Source organism: Syngnathus typhle, linkage group LG4, assembly GCF_033458585.1.
Source record: "Syngnathus typhle isolate RoL2023-S1 ecotype Sweden linkage group LG4, RoL_Styp_1.0, whole genome shotgun sequence".
Lineage (NCBI taxonomy): Eukaryota > Metazoa > Chordata > Actinopteri > Syngnathiformes > Syngnathidae > Syngnathus > Syngnathus typhle.
The window spans coordinates 7,003,909-7,031,175 of record NC_083741.1 but is presented as its reverse complement, the minus strand read 5'-3'; the positions used below and the strand labels follow the sequence as shown (position 1 = coordinate 7,031,175).

Sequence of the window (27,267 nt, the reverse complement as noted above, 5' to 3'; positions counted from 1 at the left end):
CCTCTTTATTCGTGTGTAATGTGTTTATTTGTGTAATATGTATGTATGTACGAACTAATGGTTTTGTTGTTTCTATTTCTGTTAGTTCTACGGTGATATTTTTGGCGAAGATCAATAAAATCATCTGTAAAAGGAACTCTAGTCTTCCCTTCGTGACTGAAGCTGGCATACCCACTATCGGAGCCAACCCACCACCAGGTGGTGATCAGTTGACAGCTCCGCACCTCTCTTCACCCGAGTGTCCAAAACATGCGGCCGCAAATCCGATGACACGACTACAAAATCAATCTTCGAACTGCGGCCTAGGGTGTCTTGGTGCCAAGTGCACACAGGGACACCCTTATGTTTGAACATGGTGTTCAGTATGGACAATCCGTGTCGAGCACAGAAGTGTCTAGTAGGGTCACCCATGGCAAAAGGGTCCTAGGTGAGGGGCCAGATAAAGCCCGGCTCACAAAAACCCCTAATGATAAGAAACAAAATTGGATTTGGTTTTCCCTCGCCTGGACGCGGATCACCGGGGCCCCCCTCAATCCGTATTTGAGACTCACAATGGCTTGATCCTTCAAAAATCTCTTCAGAAACATTTTACAGTGAACTCAATCTTAAAAACATAATATATTTATACAATTTTTATATTTTAACCCATTATATAATATATTAAACTCAACTTTAAAATGGGAGCTTAAGATCAGGGGATGCTTTGAGAATAATTGTCAATTTGTTTTGTATGTGTGAAGCCCTTTGAGACTGCTTGTGATTAAGGGCTATATAAATAAACTTGACTTGACTTAATTGTTAGATCAGGGACTAGTTGTTTTTTAAACCATAGCATATGATAGCATCGAGGTTAGTGCTGCCCGACTGAGCTTTGATCATAAACTAATGAAGCCTGGAACCGAATGCTTGTTTGCCGATTGGAGGACATCATGAGTAAATTGTGTTATGCAGCAGAGTGGCGCAGCGGAAGCGTGCTGGGCCCATAACCCAGAGGTCGATGGATCGAAACCATCCTCTGCAATTTGGACCTTAGTGAATTTGCAAACATTCTCTTAAGTCATACTTTTGAGAAGAAGTGCTGTGGGGATCATATTTTCCACACGTTGGCTGTGCTGCGTGGAGGTTGATCCATCCTCAATGCATACAGATTGCGAGGCATGTATGTGACTTCTTTCACCATTCTCAGTCCAAATACACAATGTCCTTACCTATTACAGTGATCCCTCGCTACTTCGCATTTCGTTTATCGCGGGTTCCCTATATCGCGGAGTTTTTTTTCCAAATTAAAAAATCATTTAAAAGACCTTCTGCAGTTTCTACATCTGTGTCAGGTTTATTTCGCTGACTGAATAACTATTAAGAAGAGCAACAGCAAACAAACCACAAGTGAGACAGTATATTAAGTCTTTTCTCGCGAGGAGTGCAGTACAGATAGCTTAATACAATCTCTACACACACTGAATATCTGTAGGCACTCCCGCTCTTTTTATTTGGATTTGCCCTACCCACAGTGTGAGACATAAGCCACTAAAAGGGGAGGAGGAAAGCATGTGGGCTTTGTCTCGTAAGCAAAAATCACTAGGTGTTTACATACTGATAAGAACATCTGGGAAGAGTTTGAGTGGACTGGATACAGAAGAAAAAACCTTTGACCTCTAGTTAAAACATAGCAAGGGAAGTTTTACGACATTGTGTAGGATGCAACAAGCTAAGTTATTTATTACTGGTTATATACATTCCAACCTAATCCTACGATCAAGATAGTTGGGAAACCCTGACTTTAATGGTCACTTGGAGGTTCATCTGGGGTGCAGGACAGCAATGAGGCATGTTGTCTAACAAAGTGGTCTTTGTTAGAAAGGAACTGTCCTTCTGTGGTACATCATAAAAACAGCAAGGCCAAACAGCAAGCATATATTGCAGTAATATTGCGGTAAGGCATTGATTAGAAAACGCATGATAACATATATATACATTTTTCTAACAATCTGTTAAAATAAGATAAGAGGAACTTTATTAATCTCACGTGTGAGAAACTGCATGTAACAACAGCTCGATTTACAGGAAGGTACAAGTTAGGGGATAAAGGTGCAAAAAGAGACTTCTGGACCGTAGTCCTCCGGCATAAAAAATAGAATACAATATAAAAAGAAAAATATGGAAAAATAACAGCAATTGTAGTAAAACTAAAAATATAAGCTATGAATATTTACAAAAAGAAGATAAAATAGTGGTAAAGTGTCGTAAAGTGTATGAAGAGTATGAAGTTTAGTAATGCTAATAACAAAAAGAAATAGTGCACGGGTTATCGAAGTGAAATAGATCCATGCATTGTGTGGCAGAGGATATTGCAACATTGGGCTTAAATTGCACATTGGGGTTAAGAATTGCACGTTACGGGGAAAAGTATTGCACAGAAGGATGTGTTTACAGGTTGTCATTGTACAGCCTAATTGCGGTGGGGATGAAGGAGCTGCGGTAGCGTTCCTTCTTACACGGGGGGAGTCTGAGTCTCTGACTGAACGGGCTGCTCAAGTTCTCCAAGGTCAGATGCAGTGGGTGAGAGGGGTTGTTCCTGATGGATGTTAGCCTGGCTAGCACCCTCCTCTCGCCCACCTCCTCAACAGTGTCAAGAGGGCAGCCTACCACAGAGCTGGCCCTCTTAACCAGTTTCTTGAGCCTCTTCCTATCCCTCTCTGTGCTGCTCGGAGCCCAACAGACCACAGCGTAGAGGATAGCAGAGGCTACCACTTCTGAGTCCTGATACTTTACACAGCTGCACTGACAGGAGTTGGGCAAGAAGAAAACACCTGAATTGATGCATAAGTGGCAGTGGTGGGATTTGAACCCACGCCTCAGGAGAGACTGGAGCCTAATTCCAGCGCCTTAGACCGCTCAGCCACACTACCGACCTTCTGCAGTTTCTACATTTATTGATCATTCTATTAAGACGTGAAATTGGAGGATACCTAGTTGGTTTCTTCACCAGCATCCAGGTTAGTGCTGGCCGACGGAGCTTTGTTCATTATGTAATGAAGCCTGTACACAACAGATGCGAAACAATATGAGTGACAATCAGAAGATTAAAACTTTGAAATCGGAAGACACATAGCTAGTTTCCCCACACAGCACCCAAATTAGTGCTGTCCTAAACCGCCTTGTTGATAATGTAACAAAGAAGAAACATTCCATCCTCAACAACGAACAGGCTGGACATACTAAGCCAACTCCTACATTCGGAAATGCCTCGGTTTACCGAAAGGCTTCTCTGACACGGGCTTGTTCGGGGCAACCGCGCTGCAACTGCCGATCCAGTCCATAACCTTGGACTACAAGCAGGAGAAGGCAGGAAGGGAGCTGTCCCTTGTGCAGCGCACCTAACGCAAGCCTACAGCACCTACTGTCAGGCTGCAAAAGAGCACTGACACAGGCACGCTATAGACGACGCCAGTCCTGACGAAGCTTGCCGAAGTTCTCAAGACCAGCAGAAAAGAGTTCCAACAACCAGTCTGCAGCCAAACAGCTCCCTGTTAGGTTTGTGAGGAAAGGGGAGAGAAGCAGAGACACCAGCCCTCCTGTTCCAGTTCCAGGCAAGGGACTGGAACATGAGGGCTGGTGTCTCCGCTGCACAGCTGAACTTTCCCCATGAAATCACCACCACTCCACATCAATTAGGTTTCACATGGAATATGTCTCCTCATGAGAGACTGAAGGCTTAATTCAGTGCTTTAAACCGCTCGGCCACACTACCTACCTAGAATCCTCAACTTCAATTTAAAATGCAGAAGCCATAGTCATATAAACACCAAGGATCAAGAACAACACTTTTTTTCAATCTTTGTTGAACTTAAGTGTCGGTCGTTGCCCGTACAGATAGACTTCTCACCTCATGGTGTTCAGTATGGACAATCCGTGTCGAGCACAGAAGTGTCTAGTAGGGTCACCCATGGCAAATGGGTCCTAGGTGAGGGGCCAGATAAAGCACGGCTCACAAAAACTCCTAATGATAAGAAACAAAATTGGATTTGGTTTTCCCTCGCCTGGACGCGGATCACCGGGGCCCCCCTCAATCCGTATTTGAGACTCACAATGGCTTGATCCTTCAAAAATCTCTTCAGAAACATTTTACAGTGAACTCAATCTTAAAAACATAATATATTTATACAATTTTTATATTTTAACCCATTATATATTATATTAGACTCAACTTTAAAATGGGAGCTTAAGGTCAGGGGATGCTTTGAGAATAATTGTCAATTTGTTTTGTATGTGTGAAGCCCTTTGAGACTGCTTGTGATTTAGGGCTATATAAATAAACTTGACTTGACTTAATTGTTAGATCAGGGATTAGTTGTTTTTTAAACCATAGCATATGATAGCATCCAGGTTAGTGCTGCCCGACTGAGCTTTGATCATAAACTAATGAAGCCTGGAACCGAATGCTTGTTTGCCAATTGGAGGACATCATGAGTAACCTGTGTTATGCAGCAGAGTGGCGCAGCGGAAGCGTGCTGGGCCCATAACCCAGAGGTCGATGGATCGAAACCATCCTCTGCTATTTGGACCTTAGTGAAGTTTGCAAAGCTTTGGACATTCTCTTAAGTCATACTTTTGAGAAGAAGTGCTGTGGGGATAATATTTTCCACACGTTGGCTGTGCTGCGTGGAGGTTGATCCATCCTCAATGCATACAGATTGCGAGGCATGTATGTGACTTCTTTCACCATTCTCAGTCCAAATACACAATGTCCTTACCTATTACATTGATCCCTCGCTACTTAGCATTTCGTTTATCGCGGGTTCACTATATCGCGGAGTTTTTCTTCCAAATTAAAAAATCATTTAAAAGACCTTCTGCAGTTTCTACATCTGTTAAGATAAGATAAGAGGAACTTTATTAATCTCACGTGTGAGAAACTGCATGTAACAACAGCTCGATTCACAGGAACGTACAAGTTGGGGGATAAAGGTGCAAAAAGAGACTTCTGGACCGTAGTCCTCCTTTCATAAGAAATAGAATACAATATAAAAAGAAAAATATGGAAAAATAACAGCAATTGTAGTAAAACTAAAAATATAAGCTATGAATATTTGCAAAAAGAAGATAAAATAGTGGTAAAGTGTCGTAAAGTGTATGAAGAGTATGAAGTTTAGTAATGCTAATAACAAAAAGAAATAGTGCGCGGGTTATCGAAGTGAAATAGATCCATGCATTGTGTGGCAGAGGATATTGCACATCGGGCTTAAATTGCACGTTGGGGTTACGAATTGCACGTTACGTGGAAAAGTATTGCACAGAAGGATGTGTTTACAGGTTGTCATTGTACAGCCTAATTGCGGTGGGGATGAAGGAGCTGCGGTAGCGTTCCTTCTTACACGGGGGGAGTCTGAGTCTCTGACTGAAGGGGCTGCTCAAGTTCTCAAAGGTCAGATGCAGTGGGTGAGAGGGGTTGTTCCTGATGGATGCTAGCCTGGCTAGCACCCTCCTCTCGCCCACCTCCTCAACAGTGTCAAGAGGGCAGCCCACCACAGAGCTCGCCCTCTTAACCAGTTTGTTGAGCCTCTTCCTATCCCTCTCTGTGCTGCTCGGAGCACAACAGACCACAGCGTAGAGGATAGCAGAGGCTACCACTTCTGAGTCCTGATACTTTACACAGCTGCACTGACAGGAGTTGGGCAAGAAGAAAACACCTGAATTGATGCATAAGTGGCAGTGGTGGGATTTGAACCCACGCCTCATGAGAGACTGGAGCCTTAATCCAGCGCCTTAGACCGCTCGGCCACACTACCGACCTTCTGCAGTTTCTCCATTTGTTGATCATTCTATTAAGACGTGAAATTGGAGGATACCTAGTTGGTTTCTTCACCAGCATCCAGGTTAGTGCTGGCCGACGGAGCTTTGTTCATAATGTAATGAAGCCTGTACACAACAGATGCGAAAAAATATGAGTGACAATCAGAAGATTAAAACTTTGAAATCGGAAGACACATAGCTAGTTTCCCCACACAGCACCCAAATTAGTGCTGTCCTACACCGCCTTGTTGATAATGTAACAAAGAAGAAACATTCCATCCTCAACAACGAACAGGCTGGACATACTAAGCCAACTCCTACATTCGGAAACGGCTCGGTTTACCGAAAGGCTTCTCTGAAACGGGCTTGTTCGAGGCAACCGCGCTGCAACTGCCGATCCAGTCCATAATCTTGAGCTACAAGCAGGAGAAGGTCAGGTTCGTTCTTGAGTTAAAAGAATCCTCAGATCGTACTGTGAGAATTGCACTTGTGGTGCTATCGGCAGGCTTCAACATCAGGAAATAATTGGCAAGGTGCAAGAAAGGAGAGTGGGGCTTGGCTGGGAAGAGCCTCCACGACTCTGGTCCAAGGCCACAAAGAGGGAACGAAAAGCTTGGTTGTGGAAGAGGTTTCAAGATCAAAGCAGGAGCAGTCCACCATCAAGGCCGTGTCACAGGGTGGCCAAAGGAGATGGACCACTTGGGAAGGGGAGTCCTCTCAGCTGGGCTTACCTGTGGAAGATCCCGCAAGCCAGACAGCTTTCTGATCAGGTCAACTTATCCACAGAAAGCTCCGCCAGTGATTTGACAAGGAAGGGAGCTGTCCCTCTTGCAGCGCACCAAACGCAAGCCTACAGCACCTACTGTCAGGCTGCAAAAGAGCACTGACACAGGCACGCTATAGACGGCGCCAGTCCTGACGAAGCTGGCCGAAGTTCTCGAGACCAGCAGAAAAGAGTTCCAACAACCAGTCTGCAGCCAAACAGCTCCCTGTTAGGTTTGTGAGGAAAGGGGAGAGAAGCGGAGACACCAGCCCTCCTGTTCCAGTTTCAGGCAAGGGACTGGAACATGAGGGCTGGTGTCTCCACTGCACAGCTGAACTTTCCCCATGAAATCACCACCACTCCACGTCAATTAGGTTTCACATGGAATATGTCTCCTCATGAGAGACTGAAGGCTTAATTCAGTGCTTTAAACCGCTCGGCCACACTACCTACCTAGAATCCTCAACTTCAATTTAAAATGCAGAAGCCATAGTCATATAAACACCAAGGATCAGGAACAACACTTTTTTTCAATCTTTGTTGAACTTAAGTGTCGGTCGTTGCCTGTACAGATAGACTTCTCACCTCATGGTGTTCAGTATGGACAATCCGTGTCGAGCACAGAAGTGTCTAGTAGGGTCACCCATGGCAAAAGGGTCCTAGGTGAGAGGCCAGATAAAGCACGGCTCACAAAAACCCCTAATGATAAGAAACAAAATTGGATTTGGTTTTCCCTCGCCTGGACGCGGATCACCGGGGCCCCCCTCAATCCGTATTTGAGACTCACAATGGCTTGATCCTTCAAAAATCTCTTCAGAAACATTTTACAGTCAACTCAATCTTAAAAACATAATATATTTATACATGTTTAATATTTTTATATTTTAATCCATTATATAATATATTAGACTCATCTTTAAAATGGGAGCTTAAGATCAGGGGATGCTTTTGAGAATAATTGTCAATTTGTTTTGTATGTGTGAAGCCCTTTGAGACTGCTTAATTGTTAGATCAGGGACTAGTTGTTTTTTAAACCATAGCATATGATCGCATCCACGTTAGTGCTGCCCGACTGAGCTTTGATCATAAACTAATGAAGCCTGGAACCGAATGCTTGTTTGCCAATTGGAGGACATCATGAGTAACCAGTGTTATGCGGCAGAGTGGCGCAGCGGAAGCGTGCTGGGCCCATAACCCAGAGGTCGATGGATCGAAACCATCCTCTGCTATTTGGACCTTAGTGAAGTTTGCAAAGCTTTGGACATTCTCTTAAGTCATACTTTTGAGAAGAAGTGCTGTGGGGATAATATTTTCCACACGTTGGCTGTGCTGCGTGGAGGTTGATCCATCCTCAATGCATACAGATTGCGAGGCATGTATGTGACTTCTTTCACCATTCTCAGTCCAAATACACAATGTCCTTACCTATTACAGTGATCCCTCGCTACTTCGCATTTCGTTTATCGCGGGTTCCCTATATCGCGGAGTTTTTTTTCCAAATTAAAAAATCATTTAAAAGACCTTCTGCAGTTTCTACATCTGTGTCAGGTTTATTTCGCTGACTGAATAACTATTAAGAAGAGCAACAGCAAACAAACCACAAGTGAGACAGTATATTAAGTCTTTTCTCGCGAGGAGTGCAGTACAGATAGCTTAATACAATCTCTACACACACTGAATATCTGTAGGCACTCCCGCTCTTTTTATTTGGATTTGCCCTACCCACAGTGTGAGACATAAGCCACTAAAAGGGGAGGAGCAAAGCATGTGGGCTTTGTCTCGTAAGCAAAAATCACTAGGTGTTTACATACTGATAAGAACATCTGGGAAGAGTTTGAGTGGACTGGATACAGAAGAAAAAACCTTTGACCTCTAGTTAAAACATAGCAAGGGAAGTTTTACGACATTGTGTAGGATGCAACAAGCTAAGTTATTTATTACTGGTTATATACATTCCAACCTAATCCTACGAGCAAGATAGTTGGGAAACCCTGACTTTAATGGTCACTTGGAGGTTCATCTGGGGTGCAGGACAGCAATGAGGCATGTTGTCTAACAAAGTGGTCTTTGTTAGAAAGGAACTGTCCTTCTGTGGTACATCATAAAAACAGCAAGGCCAAACAGCAAGCATATATTGCAGTAATATTGCGGTAAGGCATTGATTAGAAAACGCATGATAACATATATATACATTTTTCTAACAATCTGTTAAAATAAGATAAGAGGAACTTTATTAATCTCACGTGTGAGAAACTGCATGTAACAACAGCTCGATTTACAGGAAGGTACAAGTTAGGGGATAAAGGTGCAAAAAGAGACTTCTGGACCGTAGTCCTCCGGCATAAAAAATAGAATACAATATAAAAAGAAAAATATGGAAAAATAACAGCAATTGTAGTAAAACTAAAAATATAAGCTATGAATATTTACAAAAAGAAGATAAAATAGTGGTAAAGTGTCGTAAAGTGTAAGAAGAGTATGAAGTTTAGTAATGCTAATAACAAAAAGAAATAGTGCACGGGTTATCGAAGTGAAATAGATCCATGCATTGTGTGGCAGAGGATATTGCAACATTGGGCTTAAATTGCACATTGGGGTTAAGAATTGCACGTTACGGGGAAAAGTATTGCACAGAAGGATGTGTTTACAGGTTGTCATTGTACAGCCTAATTGCGGTGGGGATGAAGGAGCTGCGGTAGCGTTCCTTCTTACACGGGGGGAGTCTGAGTCTCTGACTGAACGGGCTGCTCAAGTTCTCCAAGGTCAGATGCAGTGGGTGAGAGGGGTTGTTCCTGATGGATGTTAGCCTGGCTAGCACCCTCCTCTCGCCCACCTCCTCAACAGTGTCAAGAGGGCAGCCTACCACAGAGCTGGCCCTCTTAACCAGTTTCTTGAGCCTCTTCCTATCCCTCTCTGTGCTGCTCGGAGCCCAACAGACCACAGCGTAGAGGATAGCAGAGGCTACCACTTCTGAGTCCTGATACTTTACACAGCTGCACTGACAGGAGTTGGGCAAGAAGAAAACACCTGAATTGATGCATAAGTGGCAGTGGTGGGATTTGAACCCACGCCTCAGGAGAGACTGGAGCCTAAATCCAGCGCCTTAGACCGCTCAGCCACACTACCGACCTTCTGCAGTTTCTACATTTATTGATCATTCTATTAAGACGTGAAATTGGAGGATACCTAGTTGGTTTCTTCACCAGCATCCAGGTTTGTGCTGGCCGACGGAGCTTTGTTCATTATGTAATGAAGCCTGTACACAACAGATGCGAAACAATATGAGTGACAATCAGAAGATTAAAACTTTGAAATCGGAAGACACATAGCTAGTTTCCCCACACAGCACCCAAATTAGTGCTGTCCTAAACCGCCTTGTTGATAATGTAACAAAGAAGAAACATTCCATCCTCAACAACGAACAGGCTGGACATACTAAGCCAACTCCTACATTCGGAAATGCCTCGGTTTACCGAAAGGCTTCTCTGACACGGGCTTGTTCGGGGCAACCGCGCTGCAACTGCCGATCCAGTCCATAACCTTGGACTACAAGCAGGAGAAGGCAGGAAGGGAGCTGTCCCTTGTGCAGCGCACCTAACGCAAGCCTACAGCACCTACTGTCAGGCTGCAAAAGAGCACTGACACAGGCACGCTATAGACGACGCCAGTCCTGACGAAGCTTGCCGAAGTTCTCAAGACCAGCAGAAAAGAGTTCCAACAACCAGTCTGCAGCCAAACAGCTCCCTGTTAGGTTTGTGAGGAAAGGGGAGAGAAGCAGAGACACCAGCCCTCCTGTTCCAGTTCCAGGCAAGGGACTGGAACATGAGGGCTGGTGTCTCCGCTGCACAGCTGAACTTTCCCCATGAAATCACCACCACTCCACATCAATTAGGTTTCACATGGAATATGTCTCCTCATGAGAGACTGAAGGCTTAATTCAGTGCTTTAAACCGCTCGGCCACACTACCTACCTAGAATCCTCAACTTCAATTTAAAATGCAGAAGCCATAGTCATATAAACACCAAGGATCAAGAACAACACTTTTTTTCAATCTTTGTTGAACTTAAGTGTCGGTCGTTGCCCGTACAGATAGACTTCTCACCTCATGGTGTTCAGTATGGACAATCCGTGTCGAGCACAGAAGTGTCTAGTAGGGTCACCCATGGCAAATGGGTCCTAGGTGAGGGGCCAGATAAAGCACGGCTCACAAAAACTCCTAATGATAAGAAACAAAATTGGATTTGGTTTTCCCTCGCCTGGACGCGGATCACCGGGGCCCCCCTCAATCCGTATTTGAGACTCACAATGGCTTGATCCTTCAAAAATCTCTTCAGAAACATTTTACAGTGAACTCAATCTTAAAAACATAATATATTTATACAATTTTTATATTTTAACCCATTATATATTATATTAGACTCAACTTTAAAATGGGAGCTTAAGGTCAGGGGATGCTTTGAGAATAATTGTCAATTTGTTTTGTATGTGTGAAGCCCTTTGAGACTGCTTGTGATTTAGGGCTATATAAATAAACTTGACTTGACTTAATTGTTAGATCAGGGATTAGTTGTTTTTTAAACCATAGCATATGATAGCATCCAGGTTAGTGCTGCCCGACTGAGCTTTGATCATAAACTAATGAAGCCTGGAACCGAATGCTTGTTTGCCAATTGGAGGACATCATGAGTAACCTGTGTTATGCAGCAGAGTGGCGCAGCGGAAGCGTGCTGGGCCCATAACCCAGAGGTCGATGGATCGAAACCATCCTCTGCTATTTGGACCTTAGTGAAGTTTGCAAAGCTTTGGACATTCTCTTAAGTCATACTTTTGAGAAGAAGTGCTGTGGGGATAATATTTTCCACACGTTGGCTGTGCTGCGTGGAGGTTGATCCATCCTCAATGCATACAGATTGCGAGGCATGTATGTGACTTCTTTCACCATTCTCAGTCCAAATACACAATGTCCTTACCTATTACATTGATCCCTCGCTACTTAGCATTTCGTTTATCGCGGGTTCACTATATCGCGGAGTTTTTCTTCCAAATTAAAAAATCATTTAAAAGACCTTCTGCAGTTTCTACATCTGTTAAGATAAGATAAGAGGAACTTTATTAATCTCACGTGTGAGAAACTGCATGTAACAACAGCTCGATTCACAGGAAGGTACAAGTTGGGGGATAAAGGTGCAAAAAGAGACTTCTGGACCGTAGTCCTCCTTTCATAAGAAATAGAATACAATATAAAAAGAAAAATATGGAAAAATAACAGCAATTGTAGTAAAACTAAAAATATAAGCTATGTATATTTGCAAAAAGAAGATAAAATAGTGGTAAAGTGTCGTAAAGTGTATGAAGAGTATGAAGTTTAGTAATGCTAATAACAAAAAGAAATAGTGCGCGGGTTATCGAAGTGAAATAGATCCATGCATTGTGTGGCAGAGGATATTGCACATCGGGCTTAAATTGCACATTGGGGTTACGAATTGCACGTTACGTGGAAAAGTATTGCACAGAAGGATGTGTTTACAGGTTGTCATTGTACAGCCTAATTGCGGTGGGGATGAAGGAGCTGCGGTAGCGTTCCTTCTTACACGGGGGGAGTCTGAGTCTCTGACTGAAGGGGCTGCTCAAGTTCTCAAAGGTCAGATGCAGTGGGTGAGAGGGGTTGTTCCTGATGGATGCTAGCCTGGCTAGCACCCTCCTCTCGCCCACCTCCTCAACAGTGTCAAGAAGGCAGCCCACCACAGAGCTCGCCCTCTTAACCAGTTTGTTGAGCCTCTTCCTATCCCTCTCTGTGCTGCTCGGAGCACAACAGACCACAGCGTAGAGGATAGCAGAGGCTACCACTTCTGAGTCCTGATACTTTACACAGCTGCACTGACAGGAGTTGGGCAAGAAGAAAACACCTGAATTGATGCATAAGTGGCAGTGGTGGGATTTGAACCCACGCCTCATGAGAGACTGGAGCCTTAATCCAGCGCCTTAGACCGCTCGGCCACACTACCGACCTTCTGCAGTTTCTCCATTTGTTGATCATTCTATTAAGACGTGAAATTGGAGGATACCTAGTTGGTTTCTTCACCAGCATCCAGGTTAGTGCTGGCCGACGGAGCTTTGTTCATAATGTAATGAAGCCTGTACACAACAGATGCGAAAAAATATGAGTGACAATCAGAAGATTAAAACTTTGAAATCGGAAGACACATAGCTAGTTTCCCCACACAGCACCCAAATTAGTGCTGTCCTACACCGCCTTGTTGATAATGTAACAAAGAAGAAACATTCCATCCTCAACAACGAACAGGCTGGACATACTAAGCCAACTCCTACATTCGGAAACGGCTCGGTTTACCGAAAGGCTTCTCTGAAACGGGCTTGTTCGAGGCAACCGCGCTGCAACTGCCGATCCAGTCCATAATCTTGAGCTACAAGCAGGAGAAGGTCAGGTTCGTTCTTGAGTTAAAAGAATCCTCAGATCGTACTGTGAGAATTGCACTTGTGGTGCTATCGGCAGGCTTCAACATCAGGAAATAATTGGCAAGGTGCAAGAAAGGAGAGTGGGGCTTGGCTGGGAAGAGCCTCCACGACTCTGGTCCAAGGCCACAAAGAGGGAACGAAAAGCTTGGTTGTGGAAGAGGTTTCAAGATCAAAGCAGGAGCAGTCCACCATCAAGGCCGTGTCACAGGGTGGCCAAAGGAGATGGACCACTTGGGAAGGGGAGTCCTCTCAGCTGGGCTTACCTGTGGAAGATCCCGCAAGCCAGACAGCTTTCTGATCAGGTCAACTTATCCACAGAAAGCTCCGCCAGTGATTTGACAAGGAAGGGAGCTGTCCCTCTTGCAGCGCACCAAACGCAAGCCTACAGCACCTACTGTCAGGCTGCAAAAGAGCACTGACACAGGCACGCTATAGACGGCGCCAGTCCTGACGAAGCTGGCCGAAGTTCTCGAGACCAGCAGAAAAGAGTTCCAACAACCAGTCTGCAGCCAAACAGCTCCCTGTTAGGTTTGTGAGGAAAGGGGAGAGAAGCGGAGACACCAGCCCTCCTGTTCCAGTTTCAGGCAAGGGACTGGAACATGAGGGCTGGTGTCTCCACTGCACAGCTGAACTTTCCCCATGAAATCACCACCACTCCACGTCAATTAGGTTTCACATGGAATATGTCTCCTCATGAGAGACTGAAGGCTTAATTCAGTGCTTTAAACCGCTCGGCCACACTACCTACCTAGAATCCTCAACTTCAATTTAAAATGCAGAAGCCATAGTCATATAAACACCAAGGATCAGGAACAACACTTTTTTTCAATCTTTGTTGAACTTAAGTGTCGGTCGTTGCCTGTACAGATAGACTTCTCACCTCATGGTGTTCAGTATGGACAATCCGTGTCGAGCACAGAAGTGTCTAGTAGGGTCACCCATGGCAAAAGGGTCCTAGGTGAGAGGCCAGATAAAGCACGGCTCACAAAAACCCCTAATGATAAGAAACAAAATTGGATTTGGTTTTCCCTCGCCTGGACGCGGATCACCGGGGCCCCCCTCAATCCGTATTTGAGACTCACAATGGCTTGATCCTTCAAAAATCTCTTCAGAAACATTTTACAGTCAACTCAATCTTAAAAACATAATATATTTATACATGTTTAATATTTTTATATTTTAATCCATTATATAATATATTAGACTCATCTTTAAAATGGGAGCTTAAGATCAGGGGATGCTTTTGAGAATAATTGTCAATTTGTTTTGTATGTGTGAAGCCCTTTGAGACTGCTTAATTGTTAGATCAGGGACTAGTTGTTTTTTAAACCATAGCATATGATCGCATCCACGTTAGTGCTGCCCGACTGAGCTTTGATCATAAACTAATGAAGCCTGGAACCGAATGCTTGTTTGCCAATTGGAGGACATCATGAGTAACCAGTGTTATGCAGCAGAGCGGCGCAGCGGAAGCGTGCTGGGCCCATAACCCAGAGGTCGATGGATCGAAACCATCCTCTGCTATTTGGACCTTAGTGAAGTTTGCAAAGCTTTGGACATTCTCTTAAGTCATACTTTTGAGAAGAAGTGCTGTGGGGATAATATTTTCCACACGTTGGCTGTGCTGCGTGGAGGTTGATCCATCCTCAATGCATACAGATTGCGAGGCATGTATGTGACTTCTTTCACCATTCTCAGTCCAAATACACAATGTCCTTACCTATTACAGTGATCCCTCGCTACTTCGCATTTCGTTTATCGCGGGTTCACTATATCGCGGAGTTTTTTTTCCAAATTAAAAAATCATTTAAAAGACCTTCTGCAGTTTCTACATCTGTGTCAGGTTTATTTCGCTGACTGAATAACTATTAAGAAGAGCAACAGCAAACAAACCACAAGTGAGACAGTATATTAAGTCTTTTCTCGCGAGGAGTGCAGTACAGATAGCTTAATACAATCTCTACACACACTGAATATCTGTAGGCACTCCCGCTCTTTTTATTTGGATTTGCCCTACCCACAGTGTGAGACATAAGCCACTAAAAGGGGAGGAGGAAAGCATGTGGGCTTTGTCTCGTAAGCAAAAATCACTAGGTGTTTACATACTGATAAGAACATCTGGGAAGAGTTTGAGTGGACTGGATACAGAAGAAAAAACCTTTGACCTGTAGTTAAAACATAGCAAGGGAAGTTTTACGACATTGTGTAGGATGCAACAAGCTAAGTTATTTATTACTGGTTATATACATTCCAACCTAATCCTACGATCAAGATAGTTGGGAAACCCTGACTTTAATGGTCACTTGGAGGTTCATCTGGGGTGCAGGACAGCAATGAGGCATGTTGTCTAACAAAGTGGTCTTTGTTAGAAAGGAACTGTCCTTCTGTGGTACATCATAAAAACAGCAAGGCCAAACAGCAAGCATATATTGCAGTAATATTGCGGTAAGGCATTGATTAGAAAACGCATGATAACATATATATACATTTTTCTAACAATCTGTTAAAATAAGATAAGAGGAACTTTATTAATCTCACGTGTGAGAAACTGCATGTAACAACAGCTCGATTTACAGGAAGGTACAAGTTAGGGGATAAAGGTGCAAAAAGAGACTTCTGGACCGTAGTCCTCCGGCATAAAAAATAGAATACAATATAAAAAGAAAAATATGGAAAAATAACAGCAATTGTAGTAAAACTAGAAATATAAGCTATGAATATTTACAAAAAGAAGATAAAATAGTGGTAAAGTGTCGTAAAGTGTATGAAGAGTATGAAGTTTAGTAATGCTAATAACAAAAAGAAATAGTGCACGGGTTATCGAAGTGAAATAGATCCATGCATTGTGTGGCACAGGATATTGCACATTGGGCTTAGATTGCACATTGGGGTTAAGAATTGCACGTTACGTGGAAAAGTATTGCACAGAAGGATGTGTTTACAGGTTGTCATTGTACAGCCTAATTGCGGTGGGGATGAAGGAGCTGCGGTAGCGTTCCTTCTTACACGGGGGGAGTCTGAGTCTCTGACTGAAGGGGCTGCTCAAGTTCTCAAAGGTCAGATGCAGTGGGTGAGAGGGGTTGTTCCTGATGGATGCTAGCCTGGCTAGCACCCTCCTCTCGCCCACCTCCTCAACAGTGTCAAGAGGGCAGCCCACCACAGAGCTCGCCCTCTTAACCAGTTTGTTGAGCCTCTTCCTATCCCTCTCTGTGCTGCTCGGAGCACAACAGACCACAGCGTAGAGGATAGCAGAGGCTACCACTTCTGAGTCCTGATACTTTACACAGCTGCACTGACAGGAGTTGGGCAAGAAGAAAACACCTGAATTGATGCACAAGTGGCAGTGGTGGGATTTGAACCCACGCCTCATGAGAGACTGGAGCCTTAATCCAGCGCCTTAGACCGCTCGGCCACACTACCGACCTTCTGCGTTTCTCCATTTGTTGATCATTCTATTAAGACGTGAAATTGGAGGATACCTAGTTGGTTTCTTCACCAGCATCCAGGTTAGTGCTGGCCGACGGAGCTTTGTTCATAATGTAATGAAGCCTGTACACAACAGATGCGAAAAAATATGAGTGACAATCAGAAGATTAAAACTTTGAAATCGGAAGACACATAGCTAGTTTCCCCACACAGCACCCAAATTAGTGCTGTCCTACACCGCCTTGTTGATAATGTAACAAAGAAGAAACATTCCATCCTCAACAACGAACAGGCTGGACATACTAAGCCAACTCCTACATTCGGAAACGGCTCGGTTTACCGAAAGGCTTCTCTGAAACGGGCTTGTTCGAGGCAACCGCGCTGCAACTGCCGATCCAGTCCATAATCTTGAGCTACAAGCAGGAGAAGGTCAGGTTCGTTCTTGAGTTAAAAGAATCCTCAGATCGTACTGTGAGAATTGCACTTGTGGTGCTATCGGCAGGCTTCAACATCAGGAAATAATTGGCAAGGTGCAAGAAAGGAGAGTGGGGCTTGGCTGGGAAGAGCCTCCACGACTCTGGTCCAAGGCCACAAAGAGGGAACGAAAAGCTTGGTTGTGGAAGAGGTTTCAAGATCAAAGCAGGAGCAGTCCACCATCAAGGCCGTGTCACAGGGTGGCCAAAGGAGATGGACCACTTGGGAAGGGGAGTCCTCTCAGCTGGGCTTACCTGTGGAAGATCCCGCAAGCCAGACAGCTTTCTGATCAGGTCAACTTATCCACAGAAAGCTCCGCCAGTGATTTGACAAGGAAGGGAGCTGTCCCTCTTGCAGCGCACCAAACGCAAGCCTACAGCACCTACTGTCAGGCTGCAAAAGAGCACTGACACAGGCACGCTATAGACGGCGCCAGTCCTGACGAAGCTGGCCGAAGTTCTCGAGACCAGCAGAAAAGAGTTCCAACAACCAGTCTGCAGCCAAACAGCTCCCTGTTAGGTTTGTGAGGAAAGGGGAGAGAAGCGGAGACACCAGCCCTCCTGTTCCAGTTTCAGGCAAGGGACTGGAACATGAGGGCTGGTGTCTCCACTGCACAGCTGAACTTTCCCCATGAAATCACCACCACTCCACGTCAATTAGGTTTCACATGGAATATGTCTCCTCATGAGAGACTGAAGGCTTAATTCAGTGCTTTAAACCGCTCGGCCACACTACCTACCTAGAATCCTCAACTTCAATTTAAAATGCAGAAGCCATAGTCATATAAACACCAAGGATCAGGAACAACACTTTTTTTCAATCTTTGTTGAACTTAAGTGTCGGTCGTTGCCTGTACAGATAGACTTCTCACCTCATGGTGTTCAGTATGGACAATCCGTGTCGAGCACAGAAGTGTCTAGTAGGGTCACCCATGGCAAAAGGGTCCTAGGTGAGAGGCCAGATAAAGCACGGCTCACAAAAACCCCTAATGATAAGAAACAAAATTGGATTTGGTTTTCCCTCGCCTGGACGCGGATCACCGGGGCCCCCCTCAATCCGTATTTGAGACTCACAATGGCTTGATCCTTCAAAAATCTCTTCAGAAACATTTTACAGTGAACTCAATCTTAAAAACATAATATATTTATACATGTTTAATATTTTTATATTTTAATCCATTATATAATATATTAGACTCATCTTTAAAATGGGAGCTTAAGATCAGGGGATGCTTTTGAGAATAATTGTCAATTTGTTTTGTATGTGTGAAGCCCTTTGAGACTGCTTAATTGTTAGATCAGGGACTAGTTGTTTTTTAAACCATAGCATATGATCGCATCCACGTTAGTGCTGCCCGACTGAGCTTTGATCATAAACTAATGAAGCCTGGAACCGAATGCTTGTTTGCCAATTGGAGGACATCATGAGTAACCAGTGTTATGCAGCAGAGTGGCGCAGCGGAAGCGTGCTGGGCCCATAACCCAGAGGTCGATGGATCGAAACCATCCTCTGCTATTTGGACCTTAGTGAAGTTTGCAAAGCTTCGGACATTCTCTTAAGTCATACTTTTGAGAAGAAGTGCTGTGGGGATAATATTTTCCACACGTTGGCTGTGCTGCGTGGAGGTTGATCCATCCTCAATGCATACAGATTGCGAGGCATGTATGTGACTTCTTTCACCATTCTCAGTCCAAATACACAATGTCCTTACCTATTACAGTGATCCCTCGCTACTTCGCATTTCGTTTATCGCGGGTTCACTATATCGCGGAGTTTTTTTTCCAAATTAAAAAATCATTTAAAAGACCTTCTGCAGTTTCTACATCTGTGTCAGGTTTATTTCGCTGACTGAATAACTATTAAGAAGAGCAACAGCAAACAAACCACAAGTGAGACAGTATATTAAGTCTTTTCTCGCGAGGAGTGCAGTACAGATAGCTTAATACAATCTCTACACACACTGAATATCTGTAGGCACTCCCGCTCTTTTTATTTGGATTTGCCCTACCCACAGTGTGAGACATAAGCCACTAAAAGGGGAGGAGGAAAGCATGTGGGCTTTGTCTCGTAAGCAAAAATCACTAGGTGTTTACATACTGATAAGAACATCTGGGAAGAGTTTGAGTGGACTGGATACAGAAGAAAAAACCTTTGACCTCTAATTAAAACATAGCAAGGGAAGTTTTACGACATTGTGTAGGATGCAACAAGCTAAGTTATTTATTACTGGTTATATACATTCCAACCTAATCCTACGATCAAGATAGTTGCGAAACCCTGACTTTAATGGTCACTTGGAGGTTCATCTGGGGTGCAGGACAGCAATGAGGCATGTTGTCTAACAAAGTGGTCTTTGTTAGAAAGGAACTGTCCTTCTGTGGTACATCATAAAAACAGCAAGGCCAAACAGCAAGCATATATTGCAGTAATATTGCGGTAAGGCATTGATTAGAAATCGCATGATAACATATATATACATTTTTCTAACAATCTGTTAAAATAAGATAAGAGGAACTTTATTAATCTCACGTGTGAGAAACTGCATGTAACAACAGCTCGATTTACAGGAAGGTACAAGTTAGGGGATAAAGGTGCAAAAAGAGACTTCTGGACCGTAGTCCTCCGGCATAAAAAATAGAATACAATATAAAAAGAAAAATATGGAAAAATAACAGCAATTGTAGTAAAACTAAAAATATAAGCTATGAATATTTACAAAAAGAAGATAAAATAGTGGTAAAGTGTCGTAAAGTGTATGAAGAGTATGAAGTTTAGTAATGCTAATAACAAAAAGAAATAGTGCACGGGTTATCGAAGTGAAATAGATCCATGCATTGTGTGGCAGAGGATATTGCACATTGGGCTTAAATTGCACATTGGGGTTAAGAATTGCACGTTACGGGGAAAAGTATTTCACAGAAGGATGTGTTTAGAGGTCGTCATTGTACAGCCTAATTGCGGTGGGGATGAAGGAGCTGCGGTAGCGTTCCTTCTTACACGGGGGGAGTCTGAGTCTCTGACTGAAGGGGCTGCTCAAGTTCTCCAAGGTCAGATGCAGTGGGTGAGAGGGGTTGTTCCTGATGGATGTTAGCCTGGCTAGCACCCTCCTCTCACCCACCTCCTCAACAGTGTCAAGAGGGCAGCCTACCACAGAGCTGGCCCTCTTAACCAGTTTCTTGAGCCTCTTCCTATCCCTCTCTGTGCTGCTCGGAGCCCAACAGACCACAGCGTAGAGGATAGCAGAGGCTACCACTTCTGAGTCCTGATACTTTACACAGCTGCACTGACAGGAGTTGGGCAAGAAGAAAACACCTGAATTGATGCATAAGTGGCAGTGGTGGGATTTGAACCCACGCCTCAGGAGAGACTGGAGCCTAAATCCAGCGGCTTAGACCGCTCGGCCACACTACCGACCTTCTGCAGTTTCTACATTTATTGATCATTCTATTAAGACGTGAAATTGGAGGATACCTAGTTGGTTTCTTCACCAGCATCCAGGTTAGTGCTGGCCGACGGAGCTTTGTTCATTATGTAATGAAGCCTGTACACAACAGATGCGAAACAATATGAGTGACAATCAGAAGATTAAAACTTTGAAATCGGAAGACACATAGCTAGTTTCCCCACACAGCACCCAAATTAGTGCTTTCCTAAACCGCCTTGTTGATAATGTAACAAAGAAGAAACATTCCATCCTCAACAACGAACAGGCTGGACATACTAAGCCAACTCCTACATTCGGAAATGCCTCGGTTTACCGAAAGGGTTCTCTGACACGGGCTTGTTCGGGGCAACCGCGCTGCAACTGCCGATCCAGTCCATAACCTTGGACTACAAGCAGGAGAAGGCAGGAAGGGAGCTGTCCCTTGTGCAGCGCACCTAACGCAAGCCTACAGCACCTACTGTCAGGCTGCAAAAGAGCACTGACACAGGCACGCTATAGACGACGCCAGTCCTGACGAAGCTTGCCGAAGTTCTCAAGACCAGCAGAAAAGAGTTCCAACAACCAGTCTGCAGCCAAACAGCTCCCTGTTAGGTTTGTGAGGAAAGGGGAGAGAAGCAGAGACACCAGCCCTCCTGTTCCAGTTCCAGGCAAGGGACTGGAACATGAGGGCTGGTGTCTCCGCTGCACAGCTGAACTTTCCCCATGAAATCACCACCACTCCACATCAATTAGGTTTCACATGGAATATGTCTCCTCATGAGAGACTGAAGGCTTAATTCAGTGCTTTAAACCGCTCGGCCACACTACCTACCTAGAATCCTCAACTTCAATTTAAAATGCAGAAGCCATAGTCAAGGATCAAGAACAACACTTTTTTTCAATCTTTGTTGAACTTAAGTGTCGGTCGTTGCCCGTACAGATAGACTTCTCACCTCATGGTGTTCAGTATGGACAATCCGTGTCGAGCACAGAAGTGTCTAGTAGGGTCACCCATGGCAAATGGGTCCTAGGTGAGGGGCCAGATAAAGCACGGCTCACAAAAACTCCTAATGATAAGAAACAAAATTGGATTTGGTTTTCCCTCGCCTGGACGCGGATCACCGGGAACCCCCTCAATCCGTATTTGAGACTCACAATGGCTTGATCCTTCAAAAATCTCTTCAGAAACATTTTACAGTGAACTCAATCTTAAAAACATAATATATTTATACAATTTTTATATTTTAACCCATTATATATTATATTAGACTCAACTTTAAAATGGGAGCTTAAGATCAGGGGATGCTTTGAGAATAATTGTCAATTTGTTTTGTATGTGTGAAGCCCTTTGAGACTGCTTGTGATTTAGGGCTATATAAATAAACTTGACTTGACTTAATTGTTAGATCAGGGACTAGTTGTTTTTTAAACCATAGCATTTGATAGCATCCAGGTTAGTGCTGCCCGACTGAGCTTTGATCATAAACTAATGAAGCCTGGAACCGAATGCTTGTTTGCCAATTGGAGGACATCATGAGTAACCTGTGTTATGCAGCAGAGTGGCGCAGCGGAAGCGTGCTGGGCCCATAACCCAGAGGTCGATGGATCGAAACCATCCTCTGCTATTTGGACCTTAGTGAAGTTTGCAAAGCTTTGGACATTCTCTTAAGTCATACTTTTGAGAAGAAGTGCTGTGGGGATAATATTTTCCACACGTTGGCTGTGCTGCGTGGAGGGTGATCCATCCTCAATGCATACAGATTGCGAGGCATGTATGTGACTTCTTTCACCATTCTCAGTCCAAATACACAATGTCCTTACCTATTACATTGATCCCTCGCTACTTAGCATTTCGTTTATCGCGGGTTCACTATATCGCGGAGTTTTTTTTCCAAATTAAAAAATCATTTAAAAGACCTTCTGCAGTTTCTACATCTGTTAAGATAAGATAAGAGGAACTTTATTAATCTCACGTGTGAGAAACTGCATGTAACAACAGCTCGATTCACAGGAAGGTACAAGTTGGGGGATAAAGGTGCAAAAAGAGACTTCTGGACCGTAGTCCTCCTTTCATAAAAAATAGAATACAATATAAAAAGAAAAATATGGAAAAATAACAGCAATTGTAGTAAAACTAAAAATATAAGCTATGAATATTTGCAAAAAGAAGATAAAATAGTGGTAAAGTGTCGTAAAGTGTATGAAGAGTATGAAGTTTAGTAATGCTAATAACAAAAATAAATAGTGCACGGGTTATCGAAGTGAAATAGATCCATGCATTGTGTGGCAGAGGATATTGCACATCGGGCTTAAATTGCACATTGGGGTTAAGAATTGCACGTTACGGGGAAAAGTATTGCACAGAAGGATGTGTTTACAGGTTGTCATTGTACAGCCTAATTGTGGTGGGGATGAAGGAGCTGCGGTAGCGTTCCTTCTTACACGGGGGGAGTCTGAGTCTCTGACTGAAGGGGCTGCTCAAGTTCTCCAAGGTCAGATGCAGTGGGTGAGAGGGGTTGTTCCTGATGGATGCTAGCCTGGCTAGCACCGTCCTCTCGCCCACCTCCTCAACAGTGTCAAGAGGGCAGCCCACCACAGAGCTCGCCCTCGTAACCAGTTTGTTGAGCCTCTTCCTATCCCTCTCTGTGCTGCTCGGAGCACAACAGACCACAGCGTAGAGGATAGCAGAGGCTACCACTTCTGAGTCCTGATACTTTACAAAGCTGCACTGACAGGAGTTGGGCAAGAAGAAAACACCTGAATTGATGCATAAGTGGCAGTGGTGGGATTTGAACCCACGCCTCATGAGAGACTGGAGCCTTAATCCAGCGCCTTAGACCGCTCGGCCACACTACCGACCTTCTGCAGTTTCTCCATTTGTTGATCATTCTATTAAGACGTGAAATTGGAGGATACCTAGTTGGTTTCTTCACCAGCATCCAGGTTAGTGCTGGCCGACGGAGCTTTGTTCATAATGTAATGAAGCCTGTACACAACAGATGCGAAACAATATGAGTGACAATCAGAAGATTAAAACTTTGAAATCGGAAGACACATAGCTAGTTTCCCCACACAGCACCCAAATTAGTGCTGTCCTACACCGCCTTGTTGATAATGTAACAAAGAAGAAACATTCCATCCTCAACAACGAACAGGCTGGACATACGAAGCCAACTCCTACATTGGGAAACGGCTCGGTTTACCGAAAGGCTTCTCTGAAACGGGCTTGTTCGAGGCAACCGCGCTGCAACTGCCGATCCAGTCCATAATCTTGAGCTACAAGCAGGAGAAGGTCAGGTTCGTTCTTGAGTTAAAAGAATCCTCAGATCGTACTGTGAGAATTGCACTTGTGGTGCTATCGGCAGGCTTCAACATCAGGAAATAATTGGCAAGGTGCAAGAAAGGAGAGTGGGGCTTGGCTGGGAAGAGCCTCCACGACTCTGGTCCAAGGCCACAAAGAGGGAACGAAAAGCTTGGTTGTGGAAGAGGTTTCAAGATCAAAGCAGGAGCAGTCCACCATCAAGGCCGTGTCACAGGGTCGCCAAAGGAGATGGACCACTTGGGAAGGGGAGACCTCTCAGCTGGGCTTACCTGTGGAAGATGCCGCAAGCCAGACAGCTTTCTGATCAGGTCAACTTATCCACAGAAAGCTCCGCCAGTGATTTGGCAAGGAAGGGAGCTCTCCCTTGTGCGGCGCACCTAACGCAAGCCTACAGCAACTACTGTCAGGCTGCAAAAGAGCACTGACACAGGCACGCTATAGACGGCGCCAGTCCTGACGAAGCTGGCCGAAGTTCTCGAGACCAGCAGAAAAGAGTTCCAACAACCAGTCTGCAGCCAAACAGCTCCCTGTTAGGTTTGTGAGGAAAGGGGAGAGAAGCGGAGACACCAGCCCTCCTGTTCCAGTTCCAGGCAAGGAACATGAGGGCTGGTGTCTCCGCTGCACAGCTGAACTTTCCCCATGAAATCACCACCACTCCACGTCAATTAGGTTTCACATGGAATATGTCTCCTCATGAGAGACTGAAGGCTTAATTCAGTGCTTTAAACCGCTCGGCCACACTACATACCTAGAATCCTCAACTTCAATTTTAAATGCAGAAGCCATAGTCCTATAAACACCAAGGATCAGGAACAACACTTTTTTTCAATCTTTGTTGAACTTAAGTGTCGGTCGTTGCCCGTACAGATAGACTTCTCACCTCATCTGCATCCACGCCAAATGCTCGGTAAGAAGCATCTCGAAGATCTGGAGTGGCCTTGCCAGTCTTGAGACTTCAACCCCAGAGAAAATCGGTGGAGGGAAATGAAAGCCTGCAGAGGCGTAGCCAGGAATTTTTCCAGTAGGGGCGCGCGCCCACAGGAAAAAAAATCGAACATCACCCACGCCGTTCGCTGATCGGTAAAACAACATCCGGGTCCGGGAGGCAAACGGTGAATGGATAACATCGCGCACATAGAATAGCGCAAGCACATTCACGCAAGACCGAAAGAAAAAAACGGCATGAAAGTGAAGAATCGAAAAAGCTCGATTTTTTTCAACCGGGGCGCAGGGAGTCCTAACCGGGGCGCTGCCCCGGCTCGCCCCGGCTTGGCTACGCCTCTGAAAACCTGTGTTGCCCAGCGACAGCCCCAAAAGTCTTGAAGAATGGAGGAATGGCCCAAATTACTACAAACAACGATTGACCTCTGTCATTGCTCAAAAAGTTCATTTTACAAAGTCTTGAATTGAACTTGTATTATTGAAACAAATACTCATTTTCTACCATAATTTACAAATAAAATCCTACAATGTGATTTCTGTGTTTTTTCTTCACATTCACTCTCACAGTTGAAGTGTAGCTACCTATGATAAAAATGACACTCTTATCATTTTAAGTTGGAGAACTTGCATAACCGCTTGCTGAATAAATCATTTTCTACCCTTTTGTCAATACTGCTGGAGAAGATAATTGCAAGACTTAGTCATGTGACTAACATGACGACATGTGAGTCGGTCATTATTGTTAAAAGCGAATATTTTAGGGTCAAACAAACTTGGCTAAATATTTTGTCCAATTGCTACAAATTTGAAATGCAGGGATGGTTACTAACTGTCCATCCATCCATCCATCCATCCATCCATCCATCCATCCATCCATCCATCCATCCATCCATCCATCCATCCATCCACGTGCAGAGCCACCTCATCTGGCTCCTCTCAATGTGTAGGAGCAGTGGCTCTACTGCACCGGTACCGAGTCCGCATTACAGCCGACGATGCACCGATCCACCTGTCGATCTCACGCTCCATCCTGCCCTCACTCGTGAACAAGACCCCAAGATGCTTGAACTCCTCCACTTGGGGCAGGATCCCCAATACAAAGAGGGCATTCTACCCTTTTCCGACTGAGGACCATGGACTCAGATTTGGAGGTGCTGATCCTCATCCCGACCGCTTCACACTCGGCTGCGAACCGCTCCAGTGAGAGCTGGAGATCACCGCTTGAAGAAGCCAACAGCACCACGTCGTATGCAAAAAGCAGAGATGCAATGCTGAGGTCCCCAAACCGGACACTCTCAACACCTCGGCTGCGCCTAGAAATTCTGTCCATAAAAGTTATGAACAGGATTGGTGACAAAGGGCAGCATTGGCGGAGTCCAACCGTCACTGGGAAGGAATCCGACTTAATGCCAGAAATGCGGACCAACTCTGGCATCGATGATACAGGGACTGAACCGCCCTTATCACTTGGTTCGGCATCCCGTACTCCCGAAGCACCCTCCACAGAACTTCCCAAGGGACACTGTCGAACGCCTTCTCCAAGTCCACAAAACACATGTGGACTGGTTGAGCTAATCCCATGCACCCTCGATGATCCTGCCGAGGGTATAGAGCTGGTCCACCGTTCCACGGCCAGGACGAAAACCACACTGCTCCTCCTGAATCCGAGATTCGACCTCCCGATGGACCCTCCTTTCCAGCACCCCTGAATAGACCTTACCAGGGAGGCTGAGGAGTGTGATTCCTCTGTAGTTGGAACACAGCCTCCGGTCCCCCTTCTTGGAGAGGGGAACCACCACCCCAGTCTGCCAATCCAGAGGCATCGTCCCCGATGTCCATGCAATGCTGTAGAGGCATGTCAGCCATGACAGCCCCACAACATCCAGAGCCTTTAAAAAAAACTCCGATCTCATCCACCCCTGGGGCCTTGCACCCGAGAGGTTTTTTAACTACCTCATTGACTTTAAACCCAGAGATTGGAGAGTCCACCTCAGAGTCTCCAGGCCCTGTGTTAGGGTTTGCAGAATATCTTCATCGTATGATTATGTTGGAATATAACCTGTAATAATTTAACTAGTTTGTCCTGTCTAGACAAAATTAGTTTACCAAAGTGCTAAGATCATTTCAACTTATTGACTAGCTGCAGAGGAAGCAATCAAAGTTGCTTTGTTTACAGAACGTCGTAAAAGGTCCCCTGCTATGCTTTGATCAGCAGGGACCGGCTGCTTCACCCCAACCTGTGTATTCTCAAACCCCCACTTGCAACCCCACTTTGTTTCTCTCAATAAATAAGCGCCTGACGAGGCCTGAGTCAGATTTCATTCGACTATCGCTGAGAGCACAGCGACGAGTGAACTCTCCGCCTGCAGGTGTCTAAAACGACTAACTTGTCTCCAGTGTGGTCCTTGCAAAATAAGTTAGAGTGAACACCACCCTAACATTTTTGGTGCCGAAACCCGGGACCCTCATACCCGCCATCTGGCTGACGGAGGAGGACGTGCTGCATTGTCGACAAGCCAGCGTCCTTTATGGGGACCTGGAAAAGAAAGTCCTGGGAAGAGAATTTCTTCGCTGGGCCAGCATCTTAGGTCTGCCTTCGTCTGTCAGAGGTGGTTTGACGGGGTCCCACATTGCAGCGGACCGAG

General features: G+C 44.8%; 8 non-coding genes across 8 annotated transcripts; 1 reads left to right on the top strand and 7 right to left on the bottom strand.

Moving 5' to 3' along the window:
* Positions 1–2,827: 2,827 nt before the first annotated feature.
* On the bottom strand, positions 2,828–2,909 carry trnal-uag (transfer RNA leucine (anticodon UAG)). Its single transcript has one exon. It is a non-coding gene; the product is annotated as a tRNA-Leu (tRNA).
* A 2,798-nt stretch (positions 2,910–5,707) lies between these two features.
* On the bottom strand, positions 5,708–5,789 carry trnal-aag (transfer RNA leucine (anticodon AAG)). Its single transcript has one exon. It is a non-coding gene; the product is annotated as a tRNA-Leu (tRNA).
* A 1,924-nt stretch (positions 5,790–7,713) lies between these two features.
* On the top strand, positions 7,714–7,785 carry trnam-cau (transfer RNA methionine (anticodon CAU)). The gene has a single exon. It is a non-coding gene; the product is annotated as a tRNA-Met (tRNA).
* Positions 7,786–9,600: 1,815 nt separating this feature from the next.
* Positions 9,601–9,682, bottom strand: trnal-uag (transfer RNA leucine (anticodon UAG)). The gene has a single exon. It is a non-coding gene; the product is annotated as a tRNA-Leu (tRNA).
* Positions 9,683–12,480: 2,798 nt separating this feature from the next.
* Positions 12,481–12,562, bottom strand: trnal-aag (transfer RNA leucine (anticodon AAG)). Its single transcript has one exon. It is a non-coding gene; the product is annotated as a tRNA-Leu (tRNA).
* Positions 12,563–16,372: 3,810 nt separating this feature from the next.
* Positions 16,373–16,454, bottom strand: trnal-aag (transfer RNA leucine (anticodon AAG)). The gene has a single exon. It is a non-coding gene; the product is annotated as a tRNA-Leu (tRNA).
* Positions 16,455–20,263: 3,809 nt separating this feature from the next.
* Positions 20,264–20,345, bottom strand: trnal-uag (transfer RNA leucine (anticodon UAG)). The gene has a single exon. It is a non-coding gene; the product is annotated as a tRNA-Leu (tRNA).
* A 2,787-nt stretch (positions 20,346–23,132) lies between these two features.
* Positions 23,133–23,214, bottom strand: trnal-aag (transfer RNA leucine (anticodon AAG)). The gene has a single exon. It is a non-coding gene; the product is annotated as a tRNA-Leu (tRNA).
* Between the last annotated feature and the right edge of the window lie 4,053 nt (positions 23,215–27,267).